Genomic DNA, 19,856 nt, shown 5'->3' with positions numbered 1-19,856 from the left:
CCGGCCGCAGCGAACAGTCCGGACGCAGGAGCCCCTCTCTGCGGCGGGCGGGGTATCTCCGGCTCCGCTCCGGACGGGGGCAGGGCTCTCCTAGAACAGCCAATGGGAGTCCGCGCTGGGACGGCTGGGCGGAGCGGGCCGGGGCGGGGTCACGTGCGCACGGGGCGGGGGCTGAGCGCAGCTGGCAGAACTGGGGGCGGGGCGCGGGTTCGACCTCCTAGCGCGCCGATTGGGCGCGGGTGGGTGCGAGGCCCGGCTGGGGGCCCTGCCTCCAACCCCCCAGAGGCTCTCCTTACTCCCGCCAGCTTACGGAGGGGAAAACTGAGGCGCACAGCAGGTAAGAGTGTGGCACGCTGCCCGGAAGCAGGGAGCGGCAGCATCCCGGGCAGGAGCAAAAGATAGGCAGGACCCCTAAGTTAAATGTCCTTCCGTGGGGAGGGAGCTGGTTGTTCACTCGTTTATTAGTTCATTGATTCATCATCCATCTGTCCATTCATTCAATATTTATGGAACACCGACCATGTGCCGGGTACACCAGTGGTCGCGGGTACAGCCACGAACAAGACAAATAAGGACTCTGCCCTCACAGAGCACTCATTTTGCTGCGGGCTGAAGCTGTGGGGAATTTGCAGCCTCTTGGCCTCTTATAATCATGGTTATTTAATTTAATAACCCCGCGATTAGGCCCTCACCAAGAGCTATGCCTTGTACTCAGCTCTCAACACATTTCATGGAGACAACGGGGAAAGGAAGAGCTACTCATTTTCCAGACGCTCCAAAGTGCTGAAGTACCACAGCCCGCATAGAATGAAGACAGGATTGGAGGCCACGCCTGTCTGCCTGGGAGTTACTGCCGGTTAGTCCACTTGTCCACCCAAGAAGGCGGTCCAGCAGGAGGACAGCCGGGGCCCATAAGAGGGGCAAGGGTGGGTACTTCAAGGCCTCTATGGCCCAAGTTCCCGTTATCGCCACCTCTGGCTTGGAAGGCAGGAGGGGGGAGGTGGAGCCCCTCATCCTGGAAGCTGGGAGTCTTGTCTGGAAATGTCTTTGCCAGCCTCAAGCAGAGGCCTCTGGGAGAAGATGGAGGGCCCAGCTCTCAAGGCCATAGTCGCCACGCTGTCGCTGGTCTCTCCTTCCTGCTTCAAATGTGCCAAGCTGTTTCCCACCTCTGGGCCTTTGCCTGTGCTGTTTCCTTCAACTGAAACATTCTTCCACTCCTGTCTTTCAGAGGGCCCTCCCTGATCTCCACCTAGCGTGGTCCCTTTGTTATTTTCCCGCCTGTGCATTTCAAAATTGAACGTTTGCAAGAGTATGATGCGTGCCAGTCGAGTAAATGAATGAATGGGCAGACTGTAGACCTCCAGGTCTGGCCCTGCTGTGCCCTAGCCAAGAGGCCAGGCCCAGGATGGGAGCTGTAAGAGAGGAAAGTAAAAGGGGACAGAGAGGCAGAGGAGCTTCCAGCTCCAGGCCAGGTCCGCAGACACCAGAGTCAGACAGCCCAGAACAATTCCTGCTCCTGAGTCTGGGCAGTGCGGCCCTCAAGGGCTCCTGCCTCATTAGCCACACCTGGGAGCCCAGGGTGAAAGGAAGCAGGTTCTTCCCACAGAGACAGTTTCAGCGGCCTCTGCGGTTCCAGCCTCAAGTAGCCAAAGACCTCATTAGTGGTGAGCACTTGGGAGGAGCAGGCTCGGAGCCCCAGAGCTACGGTTGTCAAAGAAATGACAGGGGAAGCAGGGACACTTTGGGGGAACAGGTTCTGGGAGGAAGAAACCAGAGGGGGAATGCAACATAGCATAGAAGATGAGCATCAGACTGCCCGGCTGCAGTGCGGCCTTTCCTGCTGGGTAGTTTTAGAAAAGCACCCTAATCTCTCTGTCCCTCAGTTTCATCATCTGAAAAATGTGGGTGACAGTAAGTTGACCTCACAGGGCGGTTGTGAGCACCACAAGTGCTTGTGCAGAGGAAACAATTTCACTCACTCTTAACATTAGTAATAGGGTTGAACAGTAATGGGGTTGAACCTGGGCTCCCCCATTTGGATCTTGGGCAAATCACTGCATTTCTGTGAGCCTCAGGCTCCTGGTCTTCACAGTGACAACCCATCTCTGGGCCCCTGAGAGGTGGGGGACTGGGAATAGCCCACCTGGGTCCAGCCATCCCTCTTGCCCAGAGTGAGTTGCTTCAATAATAATAACAATGAATGAATAATAATAGCAGCAAACCCTGTTCTAAACACTACGTATGCATAAATTCATTTTAATCCCCATTTTACAGATGGGGAAACTGAGGCACAGAGTGGCACATATGCACAGAAATCACCTGGGGGTCTTGTTAAAATGTAGATACTTAGTAGGTCGGGACCCGAGCTTCTGCATTTCTCACAAACTCCCAGGTGGTACTGATGGTTTGGGGACCACACTTTGAGCAGCAAGGGGCTAATGCATTTGCTAAAGGTCACAGGTGGTGCACAACAAGCCTGGATCTGAGCCCGCATAGTAGGTTGCTGAGTCCTGCACTTAACCGCCACCGTAAGTGCCTGCCCCAGCCCTAGCTTTCTCCCCTACAAAGAGGCAGGAAGTATAGTTCTCCTCCCCAAGCCCATTTCCTCTCTTGGGGCCCCTACCACCTCCCTCCATTGGTGACATCTGGCCCGTAGAATCTCCCTGCCCCCAGCATCCCAGGGGTCCTCCTGTAGATGACATGGAGGTTTTCAGATGCTCATTAGCCAGGAAGATAATTAAGGGCAAGGGCTGAGATCACCCTGGCTCCCTGGGGCTTGCTGGGGCCCAGCCGGGCCTGCCCTGTGCCAGGCTGGCCCTGTGCCTGCTTCCCTTGGGGCACTGGAGGGACTGGGACAAGGGAGGGCTTTGCTGGGGAGTAGAGAGGCCTCAGCCAGCCTCCGGGGAGACTCCAGTGGGGCCTCCTTGCCAAGCCCACAGCTCTTAGGGTTCCAGGCCTAAAAATGAAATGAAAACTGCTTGGCCAGAGGGAAGTTCCCCAAAGGGAGAGAAATGAGCCACTGGTGAGTTCTGCAGGGCGAGGTTAGATGGGACACAGAGAGGGCGCCATCTTGTTCTGAATCACACAGCAATCCTGGTCAAGGAGAGAAATCCTCCCTTGCTGGTGGGTGGCTTTAACATCTCTCTAGCATCTCTCTAGCACTGGCTTGGCTCCCTTATAACCAGGAGGGAGCAGACCTCGGGCTGACAGTCTTGGGCAATCCACAGTCTTGATCTAGAATTTAACAACGTGTTGTTTTTCTGCAGTTTATGTTACTTTCTATTTTGGGCACAGATACTGCTTTTCCATTTTTGATAGTGACATACCCATTTCTTTTTATTTATTTATTAAAAAAAATTTTTTTTTTGGCTGCTCCGCATGGCTTGCGGGATCTTAGTTCCCCTACTAGGGATTGAAACCAGAACCACAGCAGTGACAGCACCAAGTCCTAACCACTGGACTGCCAGGGAGTTCCCCCCTATTCCTTTTTAATTCAATCTATTCAGGGGAAAAAAATAAGTGAGTTAATTTAAAGCAAAATGTAATAGAAGTAACTGGAGATGGTACGGGGGTATGGAAGCAGTGAGTACAATGGAAGACGGATGACTGAAGTGAGGAACCTGCCAGAGGTGAACCCCACAGCCGCTCGCAGCCCAGTCCTCTTACTGCAGGACCAGACAGAGCCCCTGGCCGGGACGGAGATATCCCATGGGCTCCTGTGTTGACCGGAAGAGTCCAGCTGGGTTGTCATGGGTTGAGGGCGGCCGGGGTTGGCTCCGGTCTTCATTCCTGGAGTCTGTGTTATCAGCGTGATGAGGGGCAGACTTGGGGAGGGGGGAGGGCAGGGCTGTCCTGAGGTGCTCCCTGCCCTGAGCCTGCCCTGCATTCCCACGTGCGGTACCCACCCCCCGAAACACACACGTACACCTGGGCACTGGCGCCCCTTAATCACCCATTCACTAAATCATTCATTTATTCCCTCACTTTTTCATTCATTCAGCCAATCTTTGTGGAGCACCTCCTCTGTGCCAAGCACTGTGCTAGTTCCCGGGGAGACAGGCATGAATCAGATGGGAAACTCAGCTCTCACGGGGTTCACAGTCTCCTGGGGGAAGACAGATGATAAACACAGAACTGAGTACACTGTAGGGGTTATCAGACAGTGTATGCGCTAGGGAAAACGGAAAGACAGCAAGGTGAGAGGTGTGGTGGCAGGGGCTCTCTGAGAAGGTGTGCCCCGAACTGGGAGGATGCAGCCTCGTCCTGGCACCAGAGAAACTCACAGATGTGGAAGCAGGCAGACAGCGAGCTGAGCAGGGATCCCTTTTATTTTGATTTTAAGTAATTTTCTAATGAAACTTCAGGTGCAGAGAATGATGGACTGATCATAATCCAGATCATGGCGTATTCTCTTTGGTCTTACATGACCTGCTTTTCTTAAAAATGTCCACAGTTATTTTAATCACGTGATACACACCAAGTAACCCATTTATCAAAAGCCAGAACCCTAACAATGGCCCAAGTCCAGTCTTGAGGTTCCCCATCCCATCCCCCACCCCGTGGTCCCCATCACCTTGGGTCCTGTCTTCATTACTCCCTGCTTTCCTTCTTGTATGCTTTTATCCTCAGTGTGTGTGTGTATATATATAGGGGTTTTTTAAAATCTATTTATTTAGTTTTGGCTGCGTTGGGTCTTTGTTTCTGCGCGCAGGCTTTCTCTAGCAGTGGCAAACAGGGGCTACTCTTCGTTGCGGTGCACGGGCTTATTGCAGTGGCTTCTCTTGTCGCGGAGCCCGGGCTCTGGGCGCGCGGTCTCCAGTAGTTGTGGCGCAAGGACTCAGTAGTTGTGGCGCATGGGCTTAGTTGCTCTGAGGCATGTGGGATCTTCCCGGACCAGGGCTCGAACCCGTGTCCCCTGCATTGGCAGGCAGATTCTTAACCACTGCACCACCAAGGAAGTCCCTCAAAGTATATTTTTTTATGTTAGTTTCTTCTTACTAACTTTATTAAAAGGCTATATTAGCTTCCCCTGGCTGCTGGAAGCAATGCCCACAAACTGGATGGCTTAAAACAATAGAAATTTATTCTCTCACAGTTCTGGAGGCTAAAAGTTCAAAATCAAGGTGCTGGCAGAGCCATGTTCCCTCTGCAGGCTTTAGGGAAGGATCTGCTCCATGCTTCTCTCCTGGCTTCTGGTGGTTGCCAGCAATCCGTGGCAATCCTTGGCCTGTAGGTGCATCACTCCAGCCCCTGCCTCTGTCTTCACATGCCTTCTCCTCTATGTGTCATCACCTCTTCTTTTTTCCCCCAACATTATTGAGGAATAATTGCCAAATATGATTTAAAGTGTACAGTGTGATACTTTGATATAATACACATTGCAGAATGACTACCCAGATCAATATAATTAACCTATTCGTCACTTCACATAGTTGACTCCTTGCGTGTGTGTGTGTGTGCACGCACACCTGTGTGCACGTGGTGAGAATGTTTAAGATCTACTCTCAGCAACTTTCAAGTATACAATAATGAATTACTAACTATAGTCACCACGCTGTACCTTAGATCCTCAGAACTTATTCTTGTACCCTTTGACCTACATCTCCTCATTTCCCCCTTCCCCCAGCCCCTGGCAACCACCATTCTATTTTCTGTTTCTATAAAATCAGCTTTCTCTCTTTCTTTCTCTCTTTCTTTCTATCTCTCTTTCCCTCTTTCTCTCTTTCTTCTCCACATATAAGTGATAACCATACAGTATTTGTCTTTCTTTGTCTGGCTTATTTCACGTAACATCTGGTAGAATAATATTACAGTGTGTATGTATGTGTGTGTGTGTATATATATATATACACACACACATATATATGTGTATGTATATGTATATATACATATATATATGTGTATGTGTATATATATGCCACATTTTCTTTATTCATTCATCCACTGAAGGACATTTAGGTTGTTTCCAGATCTTGGCTATCATGAATAATACTGCAGTAAACATGGGAGTTCAGATATCTCTTCAAGATACTGGTTTCATTTCCTTTGGATATATACCCAGGAGTGAGATTGCTGGATCATATGGTAGTTCTATTTTTAATTTTTTGAGGAGCCTCTGTAATGTTTTCCATAGTGGCTGCACCAATTTACATCCCCACAAACAGCGCAAGAGGGTTCCCTGTTCTCCGCACCCTCCCCAACATTTGTTATCTCTTGTCTTTTTGATGATATCCATCCTAACAGGTGTGAGGTGATATGTCATTGAGATTTTGATTTGCTTTTCCCTGATGATTAGTGATGTTGAGCACCTTTTCACGTACCTGTTGACCATTTGAATGTCTTCTTTGGAAAAATGTCTATTCGAGTCCTTTGCCCATTTTAAAAATCGTATTATTTACTTTTTTTTTTTTTTTTTTTTGCTATTGAGTTGTGTGAGTTCTTTGTATATTTTAGATATCAACGCCTTGTCAGATATATGGTTTGCAAATATTTTCTCCCATTCTGTAGGTTGCCTTTCATTTTGTTGATTGTTTCCTTTGCTGTGCAGAAGCTCTTTAGTTTGATGTAATCCCACTTGTTTATTTTAGTTTTTATTGCCTGTGCTTTTGGGTCTCATCCAGGAAATCATTGCCAAGACCAATGTCAAAGAGCTTTTCCCGTGTATTTTCTTCTAGGAGTTTTATGGTTTCAAGTCTTACATTTAAGCCTTTGATCCATTTTGAGTTAATTTTTGTGAGTGGTGGAAGACTGGGGTCCAGTTTCATTGTTTGGCATGTGGATATCCAGTTTTCCCAGCACCATTTATTGAAGAGACTGTCCTCTCTCAAACATTGTATGTTCTTGTCACCTTGTCAAAAATCAGTTGACTGTATGTCAACTGTATGACATACAGTATATGTGGATTTATGTCTAGGCTCTCTATTCATTTTTACTGGTCTCTGCACCTAGTTTTATGCCAGTACGTTTTATTATAGCTTTGTGACATAGCTTGAAATCAGGAAGTGTGATGCCTTCAGCTTTGTTCTTCTTTCTTAAGATTGCTTTGACTATTTGACTTTTGTGGTTCCATACAAATTTTAGGGTAGTTTTGTAAATTTCTGTGAAAAATGCCACGGGAATTTTGATAGGGATTGCATTGAATCTATAGATCACATTAGATAGTTTGCACATTTTCACAGTATTAATTCTTCCAGTCCGAGAACGCGAGAGAGCTTTCCATTTATTTGTGTCTTCTTCAGTTTCTTTCATCAGGGTTTTGTTTGTTTGTTTGTTTTGTGTTATAGTTTTTAGTGTACAGGTCTTTCACCTCCTTGGTTAAATTTATTCCTAAGTATTTTATCGTTTTTTGATGCTATTGTAAATGGGATTGCTTTCTTAATTTCTCTTTCAGATAGTTCATTGTTAGTATATAGAAACACAAATGATTTTCATATGTTGATTTTGTATCCTGCAACTTTACTGAATTCATTTATTAGTTCTCATAGCTTTTGGGTGGAGTCTTTAGGGTTTTCTATACATAAGATCATATCATCTGCGAACAGATAATTTTACTTCTTCCTTTCCAATATGGATGCCTTTTATTTCTTTTGTTTGCCTGATTGTTACGACTAGGACCTCCTCTTCTTCTTATAAGGACACCATTCATTGGATTGAGGGCCCATTGTAACCCATAGGACCTCATCTAAACTTAACTAATCACGTCTGCAAAGACCCTATTTCCAAGTAAGGTCACATTTCCAAGTACCAGGGATTAGGACTTCAGTGTTTCTCTTCAGGGACACAATTCAACCCATAACAAAGGGAATCCAGATAACCTAAAAAAGAGTAGCAAGCTGTCTGACTCTTATGGGGCTTAATTTCTTTAATAGTCTACGTATAGGTAAGATTGGCCCATATTGAGGTTCACTTGTTTTGACTGTTGTGTCATATATCCACTAGGTCTGGGTACCATGGCTGACCCGTCTACTGTCCTGTGGGTGGCCTTTTGGGTAGTGTCCAGGTGTCTGCTAATTTACAGTGCTGTTTGGGCATTCTCATAAGTGGCTCTTGGTGCGCGTGCAAGAGTTTCTCTGGGATGTTTACCCAGAAATGGAATCACTGGGACTCAGAATACGTGAATGTTTCACTTTAGGAGATGATAACAAGGTACTTTACGTAGCAGTTGCACTAATTACTCTCCCACCAGCAGCATGTATGATCCACATCCTCTCCGACACTTGGTATTATTAGATTTAAAAATGTTTTCCAGTTGAGTGTGAAATTGTTGCCAGCTGAGATCTTGATTTGCATTTCCTTTTTTCTTTGTTTTTTTTGTGGTACGCGGGCCTCTCACTGTTGTGGCCTCTCCCGCTGCGGAGCACAGGCCCCGGACGTGCAGGCTCAGCGGCCATGGCTCACGGGCCCAGCCGCTCCGCCGGCATGTGGGATCTTCCCGAACTGGGGCATGAACCCGTGTCCCCTGCATCGGGAGGTGGACTCTCAACCACTGCGCCACCAGGGAAGCCCGATTTGCATTTCTTGATCACTAATGATGCTGAACATCTTTGTCAACACAGGTCTAAAATATATTCACCTATATTTCCTACTAAGGGTTCTGAAGCTTTGGTTTTGGCATTTAAGTCCATAATCTATCACCTTTCCATCATTAAGTTCCAAAGAATATTTACCTCTAATTCCTACTAAAAATTTTAAAGTGGTTTTTATTTGTTTGTTTGTTTTTGGCATTTAAGCCCTTAATCTGGAGTTGATTTTTGTGTAAGGAGGGATGAGTCGTATAATCTTAGGAGCTTTTGTAAGGTGACAAGTGTATTTTGGGGACAGTGGGGCAGGATGTTTGACTGGGACTCTTGAGTGTACTGGGAATTGTTCACTGGATGTTGAGTTCAAATTCTGCTCCTCCCATGGACTGCCTTTGCGATCTTATACTTCATCTCCGTGATCCTCGGTTTTCTCATCTGTAAAATGAGAATTATAGCAGATACTGCCCTTGGTTGCCATAAGGATTGCATAAGACAAATTACACAGGAAGCTTCCCACATTGCCGGGTACACAGCATAAGAACACTAACTAGCATTTATTGAGTACTTACCATGTGCCAGGTGATGCCAAGCACTTTACATGTGTTATTTACTCACTTAACCCCTGACAACTCCATGAAGTTGATGGTATTTTCCACACTTTACAGATGAGGAAACTGAGTCTCAGATAGGATGAGTGAGTCCCCCAAGAGCACAATGCTAGCATATGGCAGAGGACTTGAACCCTGGCAGTCTGGCTACAGAGCCCTCATCTGTCACCACCACACATCAAAGCCATTCCCTCCCTCCCTCCCTCACCCTCCAGAATCTAGTCTCTGGGCCCTGCTTCTACAGGAGGAAGGGTCTAGAGGTTGAAATGAGGAAGTAATAGGCAGTGGGGTTGACCCCTGATTCCCCGGTGGCCCCTACCTTTGACTCTGAGGCTGGAGAGAGGCTGGGGATGGAGGGGAGAGGCGGGGCCTCCTGGTGGGGAAGTCCATCTATCTTCCCCATCCCCAGAGGTAGTTGTCCATCACAGTGGAGATGAATCACAGGCCACAGTGTTCTCCCCGGTGTCATCCATTATTCACAGCTGCCATCCCGGGCCTGGGGCTGCTTTGGGGTCAGGCAGGAATTATTCCCAAGGCCCAGCTCTTAGGCGCTTTTATCCACAGCTGAGCCTGACCACAAGCAACTTTCTTCTCTAGATCTGAGGGCAGAGGACTTTCCATCAAGAGGGAACGGAGACTCCAGCATGAGTTACAGGCCTGCGACCCACTGACAGACAAAGCACTTGGGGCTGTGTTTGAGCCCAGCTCAGCCACTTTCCTGTTACCTTCTTGGGGCCTCAATTTCCTTATCTGTAAAATGGGAATAACTGGCCCCACTTTGCTAAAAGATTTAGAAATAATCTACAGCTAGATGCATGAGTGGCCCATAGCTGGGCTTGAGCATCAGAGTTGCTATTGTGACATTTGCTTTTTCAGTGATTGTCTCCCAGGCCCTGCTGGGGATGTGGAGATGGTGTGACCCTTTAAAGTTCACCAAGTAATTTTTTTTCAATTTTATTGGTGTGTACTTGATTTACAATGCTGTGTTAATTTCTGCTCTATAGCAAAGTGATTCAATTATGTATATGTTCTTTTTCATATTCTTTTCCGTTATGGTTTATCACAGGATATTGAATATAGTTCCTTGTGCTATACAGTAGGACCTTGTTGTTTATCCATCCTATATATAATAGTTTGCATCTGGTAATCCCCAGCTCCCAATCCTTCCCTCCCCCACCCCCTTCTGCCTTGGCAATCACAAGTCTGTTCTCTATGTCTGTGAGTCTGTTTCTGTTTTGTAGATAGGTTCATTTGTGTTGCATTTTATTTATTTATTTATTAATAAATTTATTTATTGATTTTTGGGTGTGTTGTTGGGTCTTCGTTTCTGTGCGAGGGCTTTCTCTAGTTGTGGTGAGCGGGGGCCACTCTTCATCGCAGTGCACGGGCCTTCTCACCGTCGTGGCCTCTCTTGTTGTGAAGCACAGGCTCCAGACGCACAGGCTCAGTAGTTGTGGCTCACGGGCCTAGTTGCTCCGCAGCATGTGGGATCTTCCCAGACCAGGGCTCGAACCCGTGTCCCCTGCATTGGCAGGCAGATTCTCAACCACTGCGCCACCAGGGAAGCCCTGTGTTGCATTTTAGATTCCACATTTAAGTGATATCGTATGGTATCTGTCTTTCTCTTTCTTACTTCCTTTGCTTAGTGTGATAATCTCTAGGTCCATCCATGTTGCTGTAAATGGCATTATTTCTTTTTTCTGGCTGAGTAGTATTCCATTATATGTAGGTGTGTATGTGTGTATATATGTACCACATCTTTTTTATGCATTCATCTGTCAATGGCTATTTAGGTTGTTTCACAATAGCCAAAAGGCTATTGTGACTAGTGCTGCTGTGAATGTAGGGGTGCATGTATCTTTTTGAATTACAGTTTTGTTTGGATAGATGCACAGGAGTGGGATTGCTGGATCACATGGCAACTGTATTTTTAGTTTTTCACCAAGTAATTCTCATTTGCATCCAGGATTGAAACCATTGTCTTCACCTTGGACTTCTTAAGAGTGGCCCCTCAACAGATAAAATGCAATGAAGAAATAAAAAATTAGAGAGGGGGGTACCTATAATTCTGTAGCTCTCAACGTGTGGTCCCCAGCATCACCTGGGAGCTTGTTAGAAATGCACATCCTGGGACTTTCCTGATGGTCCAGTGGGTAAGACTCTGTACTCCCAGTGCAGGGGACCCGGGCTAGACCTCTGGTCGGGGAACTAGAGCCCATGTGCATGCCGCAACTGAAGAGTTTGAATGCCGCAACTAAGAGTCTGCATGCTGCAACTAAGAAGCCCGCATACCGCACCTAAAAGATTGTGCTTGCCCCAACAAAGGTCCTGCGTGCCGCAACTAAGACCTGGCGCAGCCGAAATAAAATAAATAAATAAATGTTAATTTTTAAAAAATGCACATCCTTGGGCCCCACCCAAGCCTGCTGGATCAGGAGCTCTGGGGGTGGAGCCTAGTGAGTTGTGTTTTAACAGGTCCTCTGGGAGAGTCTGGCACGTACACAAGTGTGAGACCCACTGCTCCCTCTCCTTTGCTCACTTTGATGACACAGGTTGCCATGTTGTGAGCTGCCACGTTGGAGGGCCCCACATGGAAAGGAACTGAATGCTGCCAACGTGTACTAAGGGAGCTTGGAAGCTGGATCCTTGCCCAGTCATGCCTGCAGGTGAGACCATAGCCCCACCGACACTTAGATTGCAGGGAGAAACTCTTAAGGGTTCTCACTGGAGGAAGTCACACCCAGATTCCTGCCCAACAAAAACTATGGGATAATTAATGTTTGTTGTTTTAAGTGCTACGTTCTGTGGAAATTCATTATGCAGCAGATAGATAACTAATATGGTGGATATTGGCAGGAAGGGGAGAGATGGGCCGTGGGAGGGAATAGAAGGATATACTGGAGTAATCTAAAGTCTACTTTAATGTATATGGATAACAGATTCATTTTGCTGTACACCTGCAACTAACACAACATCGTAAATCAACTCTACCCCAAGTAAAAATTTTAAAATAAAAAAATAAAATAGGAGAACCACCACCACAACAAAATAAAGTCTACAATAAAAGGGGTTTAAGAAACATAAACTGATTTCAATGTGCAGACCTTGTTTGGATCCTGACTGAACATATTAACTGTTTTGTTTTAAGTTGATATTTAGGGGATGTGACCACCAAGGGGATCCTGGATGATATTAAGCTGTTATTGTTCACTTTTATTTGGTGTGATAGTGGTTCTGTGGTTATGTTTTGAAAAAGAGGCTTTGTCTTTTGGAGAAACATATTGGACTAGTTACAGATGAAGTGATACTCTGTTGGGGAATTGCTTTAAAATAGTCAGGGTGGGGAGGGGGTAAATGTGAAAGAAAATGATGAGTTGATGGTTGGGGAGGGGAGGGGACAGTGCTTGGAGGCTCTCTTTACTATTCTCTGTGTTTTTGTATATGTTTGAAATTTTCCATGGTAAAAAGTTTGAAAAATGGGAATTCCCTGGCTGTCCAGTGGTTAGGACGCTGTGCTTCCACTGCAGGGGGTGTGGGTTCGATCCCTGTTTGGGGAACTAAGATCTTGCATGTCCTGCGGTGTGGCCGAAAAAAAAAGTTTGAAAAATGGAGTGAGCCCAATGTGCCCATTGTATAGAGGGACAAAGCAAACCCCAGGCAGGAGGATTGGAGGGACTCGGGGGGCACCTTAGGTTGTTGACACTGGGGGGCTGTCCCTGGGCCCAGCCCTGTGTTTTGTTCATCCTGGGGAGGGGGCTTGTGCAGGAGACTCTGGGACCTGCTTCCCTGCCTGAGCCTGGGGTGTGGAGAGGAATCTCCCCCATCATCCGAGACTCAGCTTTCCGGCAGTTCGTGGCTGACACACACATCCGTCTGAGGGCACCTGGTGGCTGACTATTATGTGCATACCTGCGAGAGGCAGCTTTTATTTTATTTATTTATTTATTTATTTTTGGCTGTGCTGGGTCTTTGTTGCTGCGCGCAGGCTTTCTCTAGTTGCGGTGAGCGGGGACTACTCTTCGTTGCAGTGCATGGGCTTCTCATTGCGGTGGCTTCTCTTGTGGAGCACAGGCTCTAGGCGCGTGGGCTTCAGTACTTGTGGCACACAGGCTCAGTAGTTGTGGCTCGTGGGCTCTAGAGCACAGGCTCAGTAGTTGTGGCGCACGGGCTTAGTTACTCTGCGACATGTGGGATCTTCCCAGACCAGGGATCGAACCCCGTGTCCCCTGCATTGGCAAGCGGATTCTTAACCACTGCGCCACCAGGGAAGTCCAAGAGGCACTTTTAATTGTATGAGGGCAACTCTTATTTTGTCTTAATATATTAAGTCATCACAAAGGGAGTGTTTCATCGTATTTTATTTTAGATCTCTCGTTCTCTCTCTCTTTTTTTTTTTTTTGCGGTACGCAGGACTCTCACTGTTGTGGCCTCTCCCTTTGCGGAGCACAGGCTCCGGACGCGCAGGCTCAGCGACCGTGGCTCACGGGCCCAGCCGCTTCGCGGCATGTGGGATCTTCCCGGACCAGGGCGCGAACCTGTGTCCCCTGCATCGTCAGGCGGACTCTCAACCACTGTGCCACCAGGGAAGCCCACTCTCTCTTTTTTTAAGAAGATACTTGCTCATGGTAAACTCAAAGGGAATACAGTGCAAAGCCAGTCACCCTTCCTCCCATCTTCCAGTCACTTCCCAAAGACAGCTATTTTAATTGATCTAGTCAACAGATACTTATTGAGCACATACTATGTGCCAGGCACTGTGCCAGGCTATGGTATCAGAAAGTATGATGTCAGCCACCAGTGAGAGCTGCCCATGAAATTTAAAATTTTCCAAGAGCCACATTTAAAAAGTCAAAAGAAACAGGTGAAATTAATTTTCTTGAAATAATAATATATTTCTTTAACCCAGTATATCCAAACCTAGTATATGGAATCAATACAAAAATTATTAATGAAATTTTAATGATCTTTTCATGGTGTATTAGTTAGCTCAGGCTGCAATAACAAAATACCACAGGTGGGGTGGCTTAAATAACAGAAATTTATTTTCTCACAGTTCTGGAGGCTGGTAGTCCAAGATCAAGGTGCTGGCAGGGTTGGTTTCTTCTGAGGAAGGCCTCTCTCCTTGGTTTGCAGACAGCTGCCTTCTTGCTGTGTCCTCACATGGTCTTTTCTCTGTGTGTGTGGTCCCTGGTTTCTCTCAGTGTCCTAATCTCCTCTTCTTGTAAAGACACCAGTCAGGTTAGATTAGGGCCCACCCTAATAGCCTCATTTTACCTTAATTACCTCTTTAAATGCCCTGTCTCCAAACACAGTCGTATTCTGAGGAAATGGGGCTTAGTTCTTCAACATATAAATTTGGAAGGGGGGACACAATTCAGTCCATGACACACTGAGTCTTCAAAACCCAATGTGGATTTGATTCACATATCACATCTCAGTTCCAACCAGCCCAGTGTCAAGGGCTCAAGCAACACATGTGGCTGGTGATTGACCCATTGGACAGCAAAGTTCTGGGTGTGGGAGTTACAACAGCAAGCACAACAGGCGGACATCCCTGCCCTCATGGGGCTTCCATTCTACTGGAGGGGATGGACAGTAAATACAGAAGTATCATGCATCACGTACCATACACGTTTGGAGAAAACCAGAGGAAAAGGGGAGGAGGTGGGGGTCCAGGTGTGCATGCTCCATCTTCTCTTCTCTTCCAGAGCTATCCTGTTTGAACGCAGGAGATGGATGGATGGATGGATGAATGGATGGATGGATAAAGATATATCCCTATTTTAAAAGCACAGATGGTAATATTCTATACATGGTATTCTATTCTTTGCTTTTCTCACTTGAAAATATAGCTTGAAATTCACTCCTTATCATCACACATAGACGTGCCTTATTCTTTTTGATTTACTGATTTTAAAGGATAATTTGAAACATATGAAGACACAGTTCTGCTGAGCCAGAATGACAAGCTGGTGTTTGTTGAGCGCTGACTGTCCTTAGCGCCAGTCACCTCATCTGACCCTCCCCACAACCTCGTAAGGTGGGTGCTGTTTCCAGAAAAGAATTTCAGTTCATGGGCAGCTTTTATAAACAGGTGGATAATAACAACTACTGACTTCAGAGAAATTTTAAGTCCCAGATTACAGTACTAGCAAATGATAGGGTCTGAGAGAGCTTCCTGTTGAAGTTAACAGAATAATAAAATTCTAATGTGTAGTGTTATTGTTACATTAATATGCATTATCATTATAATATATAGGAATATCTTAACATAATATATTAACCTATTATATTAATATATAATGAAAATAGATATGCAATTTATTGAAAATAGTTAATATATCTATAACAAAGTCTACACAGTAATATTTAGAGGAAAAGAAATAATTGAGAGAAAATACTGGGAAAACAACAAAGCCAGGAAGAGCTGAGAGGTTGCTCACGCACAAATTGAGCCTGGAGCCTGCAGGCTCAGGGCTGGCCCTGGGGCTGTGCTTGGGGATGAGGTTGTGGATGGGGCCCTGGGGTCCAGGGGTGCAGGCAGGACTCTGCCCCCTTGGATCTCACTCCAGTCAAGGAGAAGCTTCCAGAAGGAAAAGTGGTACCAGGAAGTAAGATGGAACCTGCCTGCCAGCCTCCCCATGTGAGGTGAGAGGTGGGCAAAGGCCACAACCCACCCTCTGAGCCCCAGAACCCTCTGCACCCGGCAAGGTGCTCCCTCCTGTTTATGGGGGTCCTGCACCAGCAGCTCTGTCAGGGCATCCTCAGGGCCTCTGCAAAGACTGGGATTCCAGGCAGTGTGCCTGCCTGACAGAGAACCCCTGTAACTCTGGAACGGGCTGATGCGGTGTGCAGCCATAGGACCTGCCTCGGAACAGAGCCAGCAATCCCCTCAGACAGGGAACTGATGCTATTTTGATAGTCCTGAGCCTGATGGGCGCTGTGCTGAAACCAGACTGCCCCACGTGGAACAGGCTCTGCAAGGAACACGTTCTGGGCTCTGAGTCACACAGCCTGTGGGTTCAAGCCCGGCTCTGACTCATCTCAGCTCCAAGACCCCAGTCTCCGAGCCTCGGTTTCTCTATCTGTAGCATGGACATGGTACACAGGCAGCTGAGCGCTTGGTGAGAACTGGCTGAGAGCGAGGGTTGTGCAAGAAAATGAGAATCATTTCTGAACAGAGCTGGTGCCTCCTGGGGCTCCCTGGTTCCCAATGCATGGAGGAAAATCCTCCCACACTGCCCTCGACCCCTGCCAAACCCGGCTCCTGCCAAACCTTGCCCCTACCAAACCCTGTCCCTGCTGCTCTGGCCCCAGAGGGAGGGAGTTGGAGCTGGTGAGCGTGATTCTGGCAGGTTCTGACCTGTCCTGGGGGGAGACCACAGGGGAGTGAGGCAGGAAGGTAGCTCAGGGTCCTGAGCATCTCCATCAGCCCTTGTATCCTCCAGCCCTTCCTCCCTCCCTGCACTGCAGCCATGCTCAGCCACTACAGTTCCCTGATGCCTCCTGTCTCCTCCTGTCTCAGGACCTTTGCACAGGCTGTTCCCACGACTGGGGTTCCCTTCCTCCTCTTTTCTCAGATTTCCACTCGCTGTTCAAGTCTTGAGAAGCCCTCCCTGAGGTCCTGCTCTGTGGCCGCTGCCCAGCCCGGGTCTCACTGTAGTGTCTGATCCCCAGCAGGCTGAGCCCCCTGAGGGCCAGGATCAGGTCTGTGCCAACTTGGTAGCCCAGAGACAGTGGATTCTCAGCAAATGCTTATGGAGAGCAAATGCACGAAGGAACGTGCATGTCTCTGCTGCATCCAGACTTTGATGCACCAGGTGCAGTGCTGAGAGAGGCAGGTAAGAGAAGGTTCCCAGTCTCAGCACATTTCAGTCTAGGGGGAGGCAGACATTAAACGTAACTATACAGTCACCCTGAACAATCCCCGAGGGCAAATACGGTGCTGTGAGACTGTGTAGAGGGATGCGACCTTGACAGGGACCTGAGGTTTCCTGGAAGATGTGATGTTTGAGGCCTGATCTGAAAGCTGAGCGAGGACAACTAACTGAGCAGAGAGGCAGAAAGATCTTTCCAGGCAGGGGGAACCACATGTGCAAAGGCCCAGCGGTCAAGAAACACCCAGAGGGGAGTAATGTGTGAGACGCTGCTGGCCACGGAGGTCGAGGTCAGGGTGGAAAGGTCAGGTAGCGGGGAGGGTGGCTGAGCTTTATCCGCAAAGCAATGCAAGGACTTTAAAGGGTTTCATCCTCCCTGGGAAGATGGGTGGGACCCAGATTAAATTTTAAAGAGCTGGCTGTGTCTGCCTCGTGGAGAACAGATCAGAGGGCCCGGGAGAGCAGGGAGGAGGCCCCTGCAGCCCATGAAGGACTTGGACTGAGGCAGGGACGGTCAGGTGTGGAGGATTTTTAGCAAAGAGCCAGCCGGCAGGCCCAGCCGTGGGGAGCCTGCAGAGAGAGCAAAGCGGGGATTCAGGGTGAGGCCTGGTGTCCTGCCCTAAGCAGGGCCGGGCCAGCTGGGAGCAGCCTGTTCTCAGGAGGGTCTGACGAGCCTCCAGGGCCCTGGCTACCCACTGGCCACCAACCCTCCAAGAGCCCCCTGGCCAGAGCCATGGGCCTGGGGACACAAGGAGTGCTGCCCCTGCCCCTGTGGATGACACACTCCAGGAGACAAGAGTCTTCTACCTCCTTTGAGCCCCGCCCTGCCCTGGAGTTGCTGAGTGACCATCTCTGGGCTGGAGCCTTGCCTGCCTTGCTGGCTGAGAGCCAGAGGCTCATTCCCTTCCTTGGGGATCAAGGGCTCCTAGAGGCCTCCTCCCAGGAAGCCCCCACCTAGGCTCAGCCCAGCCCCACCCCTGGGAATGTCCATTAGACCACTCAGGATGCACATGCCAAGTTCTGGGGACAGAGCATGAAAAAGGAGACAAGATCCCTGCCCGTAGGGGCCTGACAGTCTAGAGGGGGAGGCCAGGAGCATGAAAACACATTGATAAATACATCATGCAATATAACTTCAGAAACAGATAAATGCTCTAACCAGTGATGTGATAGAGACTCGGGGAGGTTGGGGTGGGGGCTACGTGAGAGAGGGGGTCAGGGTGATGCCTCATCTGAGGATGCAAAGAAGACAGTCATGGAAATGCATTGTTTGGCGGGGGAGTGGGGAGAACAGTCAAGGCAAAGGCTTGAGGGGGGACCAAAGAGGCCAGGGCGTCTGGGAGGAAAAGAAGTGGTGGGAGGAGGGGACCGAGGGGTGGACCAGGCCTGGACGGCACTTGTGAGCATGGCACTGGGGAGGCCTGGCGGGTTTCAGGCAGGGGTGATGGGCTCCATGCCCCTGAACTACCAGAATCTCCCTTCTTGCTCAGCCTGGAAACCCCCTTACCCATAGTTCCCTATTTTAGCCCTTTCTAGCCCCTCTGCTTCCTTCACCCCCATTACAGGTACTCCCTGGGCTGGAATTTCCCCAAGATGTGCAGCCAGGGAGGGGAACTAACACCCATCATTGTCAAGGCCACTGTGCATGGACCTCCTACCGTGAGCCATGCCTCATGCTGGGCGTGCTCTGACCTGCCCCCTCACACGGACCCTTCAGGTTTTACAGCCCATTTTACAGACCAGGAGACCGGATGCAGTGTGACTTGCCCCAGGCCATGTGGCCCGAAGGCAGGAGCCAAGATTTGAGCCCAGCTCAGTCTCATCTGGAAGGTTTGTCAAATCCTATTCAAGCCTGGCGAGAGTTTCGTGATGGTGGGAGATCCAGATTCTTCCTCCCCTTTCCTGCTTGCTTCCCTTCATTCGATAAATGTTGCCACCAGCTCCCCAGTTGCTGGGCCAGACGCCCCAGAGCCATTCTGATCCCTTGGCTGCCCCCCTTTTCCAGGGGCCGGTCATTAAATGCCCCTTGACGGGCCTTGTTGCACCTTTAACACCCAGCATATCTGGCTAGTGGTTCTCTCTCCCTTCCTCCTGAGAAAAAAGGAGGAAATTAAATTGTGGCAGGTTATCATCGACCTAGAGAGAGCCGCACAGAGGTCTGCAGTCACCTTTCTCTAAAGAGGTACTTCGCATGATTGCAGTAAATGCAGTGGGTCTGGAGCCCAGGCCGGCTGGCTGGTCCCTGGTGTCCCTAAAGAACACTGCAGGACGGGCTGGCTGCTCCCACCCCAGACGAGCTGTGGGGAGGTGGCGGTCCCCACAGCCCACCCCTTCTGCCAGAAGAGAAGTCACAGGGGGCTCAGAGTCACTACCCCACTCCTTCCTTGAAGCAGTGGCCTCTTTGGGGGCAACGTTCTAAAACCGATTATGGTGATGGATGACACAAGAAAAACCCACTGAACTTTACTCTTTAAGTGGGGGAATTGCATGGTATGTGAATTATAGCTCAATATATCTATTTAAAACAAGAACAACAAAGCCAGGTGTTCTGTGTCTTCCCCAGGGGGTCCAGATCGGCTCAGACAAATGAAATGTGAAAAAAAAAATCATGGGAACACTCAAATATTACCTGATAGCAATAATCAGAGCTAACGTTTCTTTAGTGCTGGTGACATGCTGGTTAACTCCTGTGACTCTCACCACAATTCTCTCAGGCAGACATTATTACACCCCCCTTGACAGATGGGGAAACTGAGGCACACAGTGGGACTGTGCCTGGCCAAGGTCACACGCAAAGAAGTGTCAGAGCAAGGTTTGAACTCCACAGTCTAGCTCCAGTATCCTCACATCCG

General features: G+C 48.5%; 1 protein-coding gene across 2 annotated transcripts in view; it reads left to right on the top strand.

The window, feature by feature from the left end:
- Nucleotides 1–201: 201 nt before the first annotated feature.
- Nucleotides 202–19,856, top strand: part of LITAF (lipopolysaccharide induced TNF factor) — a 111,804-nt gene continuing 92,149 nt past the window's right edge. The window contains exons 1-3 of one of the 2 annotated variants that reach the window (XM_060123175.1): nucleotides 202–337; nucleotides 685–856; nucleotides 11,680–11,793. The gene's annotated coding sequence lies outside the window, so the exon portion shown is untranslated. The remainder of the gene's footprint in view (nucleotides 338–684; nucleotides 857–11,679; nucleotides 11,794–19,856) is intronic. The other variant, XM_060123174.1, reaches the window with a different exon arrangement.

This window comes from Lagenorhynchus albirostris, chromosome 15 (genome assembly GCF_949774975.1).
Source record: "Lagenorhynchus albirostris chromosome 15, mLagAlb1.1, whole genome shotgun sequence".
In the NCBI taxonomy this organism is placed as follows: domain Eukaryota; kingdom Metazoa; phylum Chordata; class Mammalia; order Artiodactyla; family Delphinidae; genus Lagenorhynchus; species Lagenorhynchus albirostris.
This window is presented reverse-complemented; position numbering and strand designations above follow the sequence as displayed.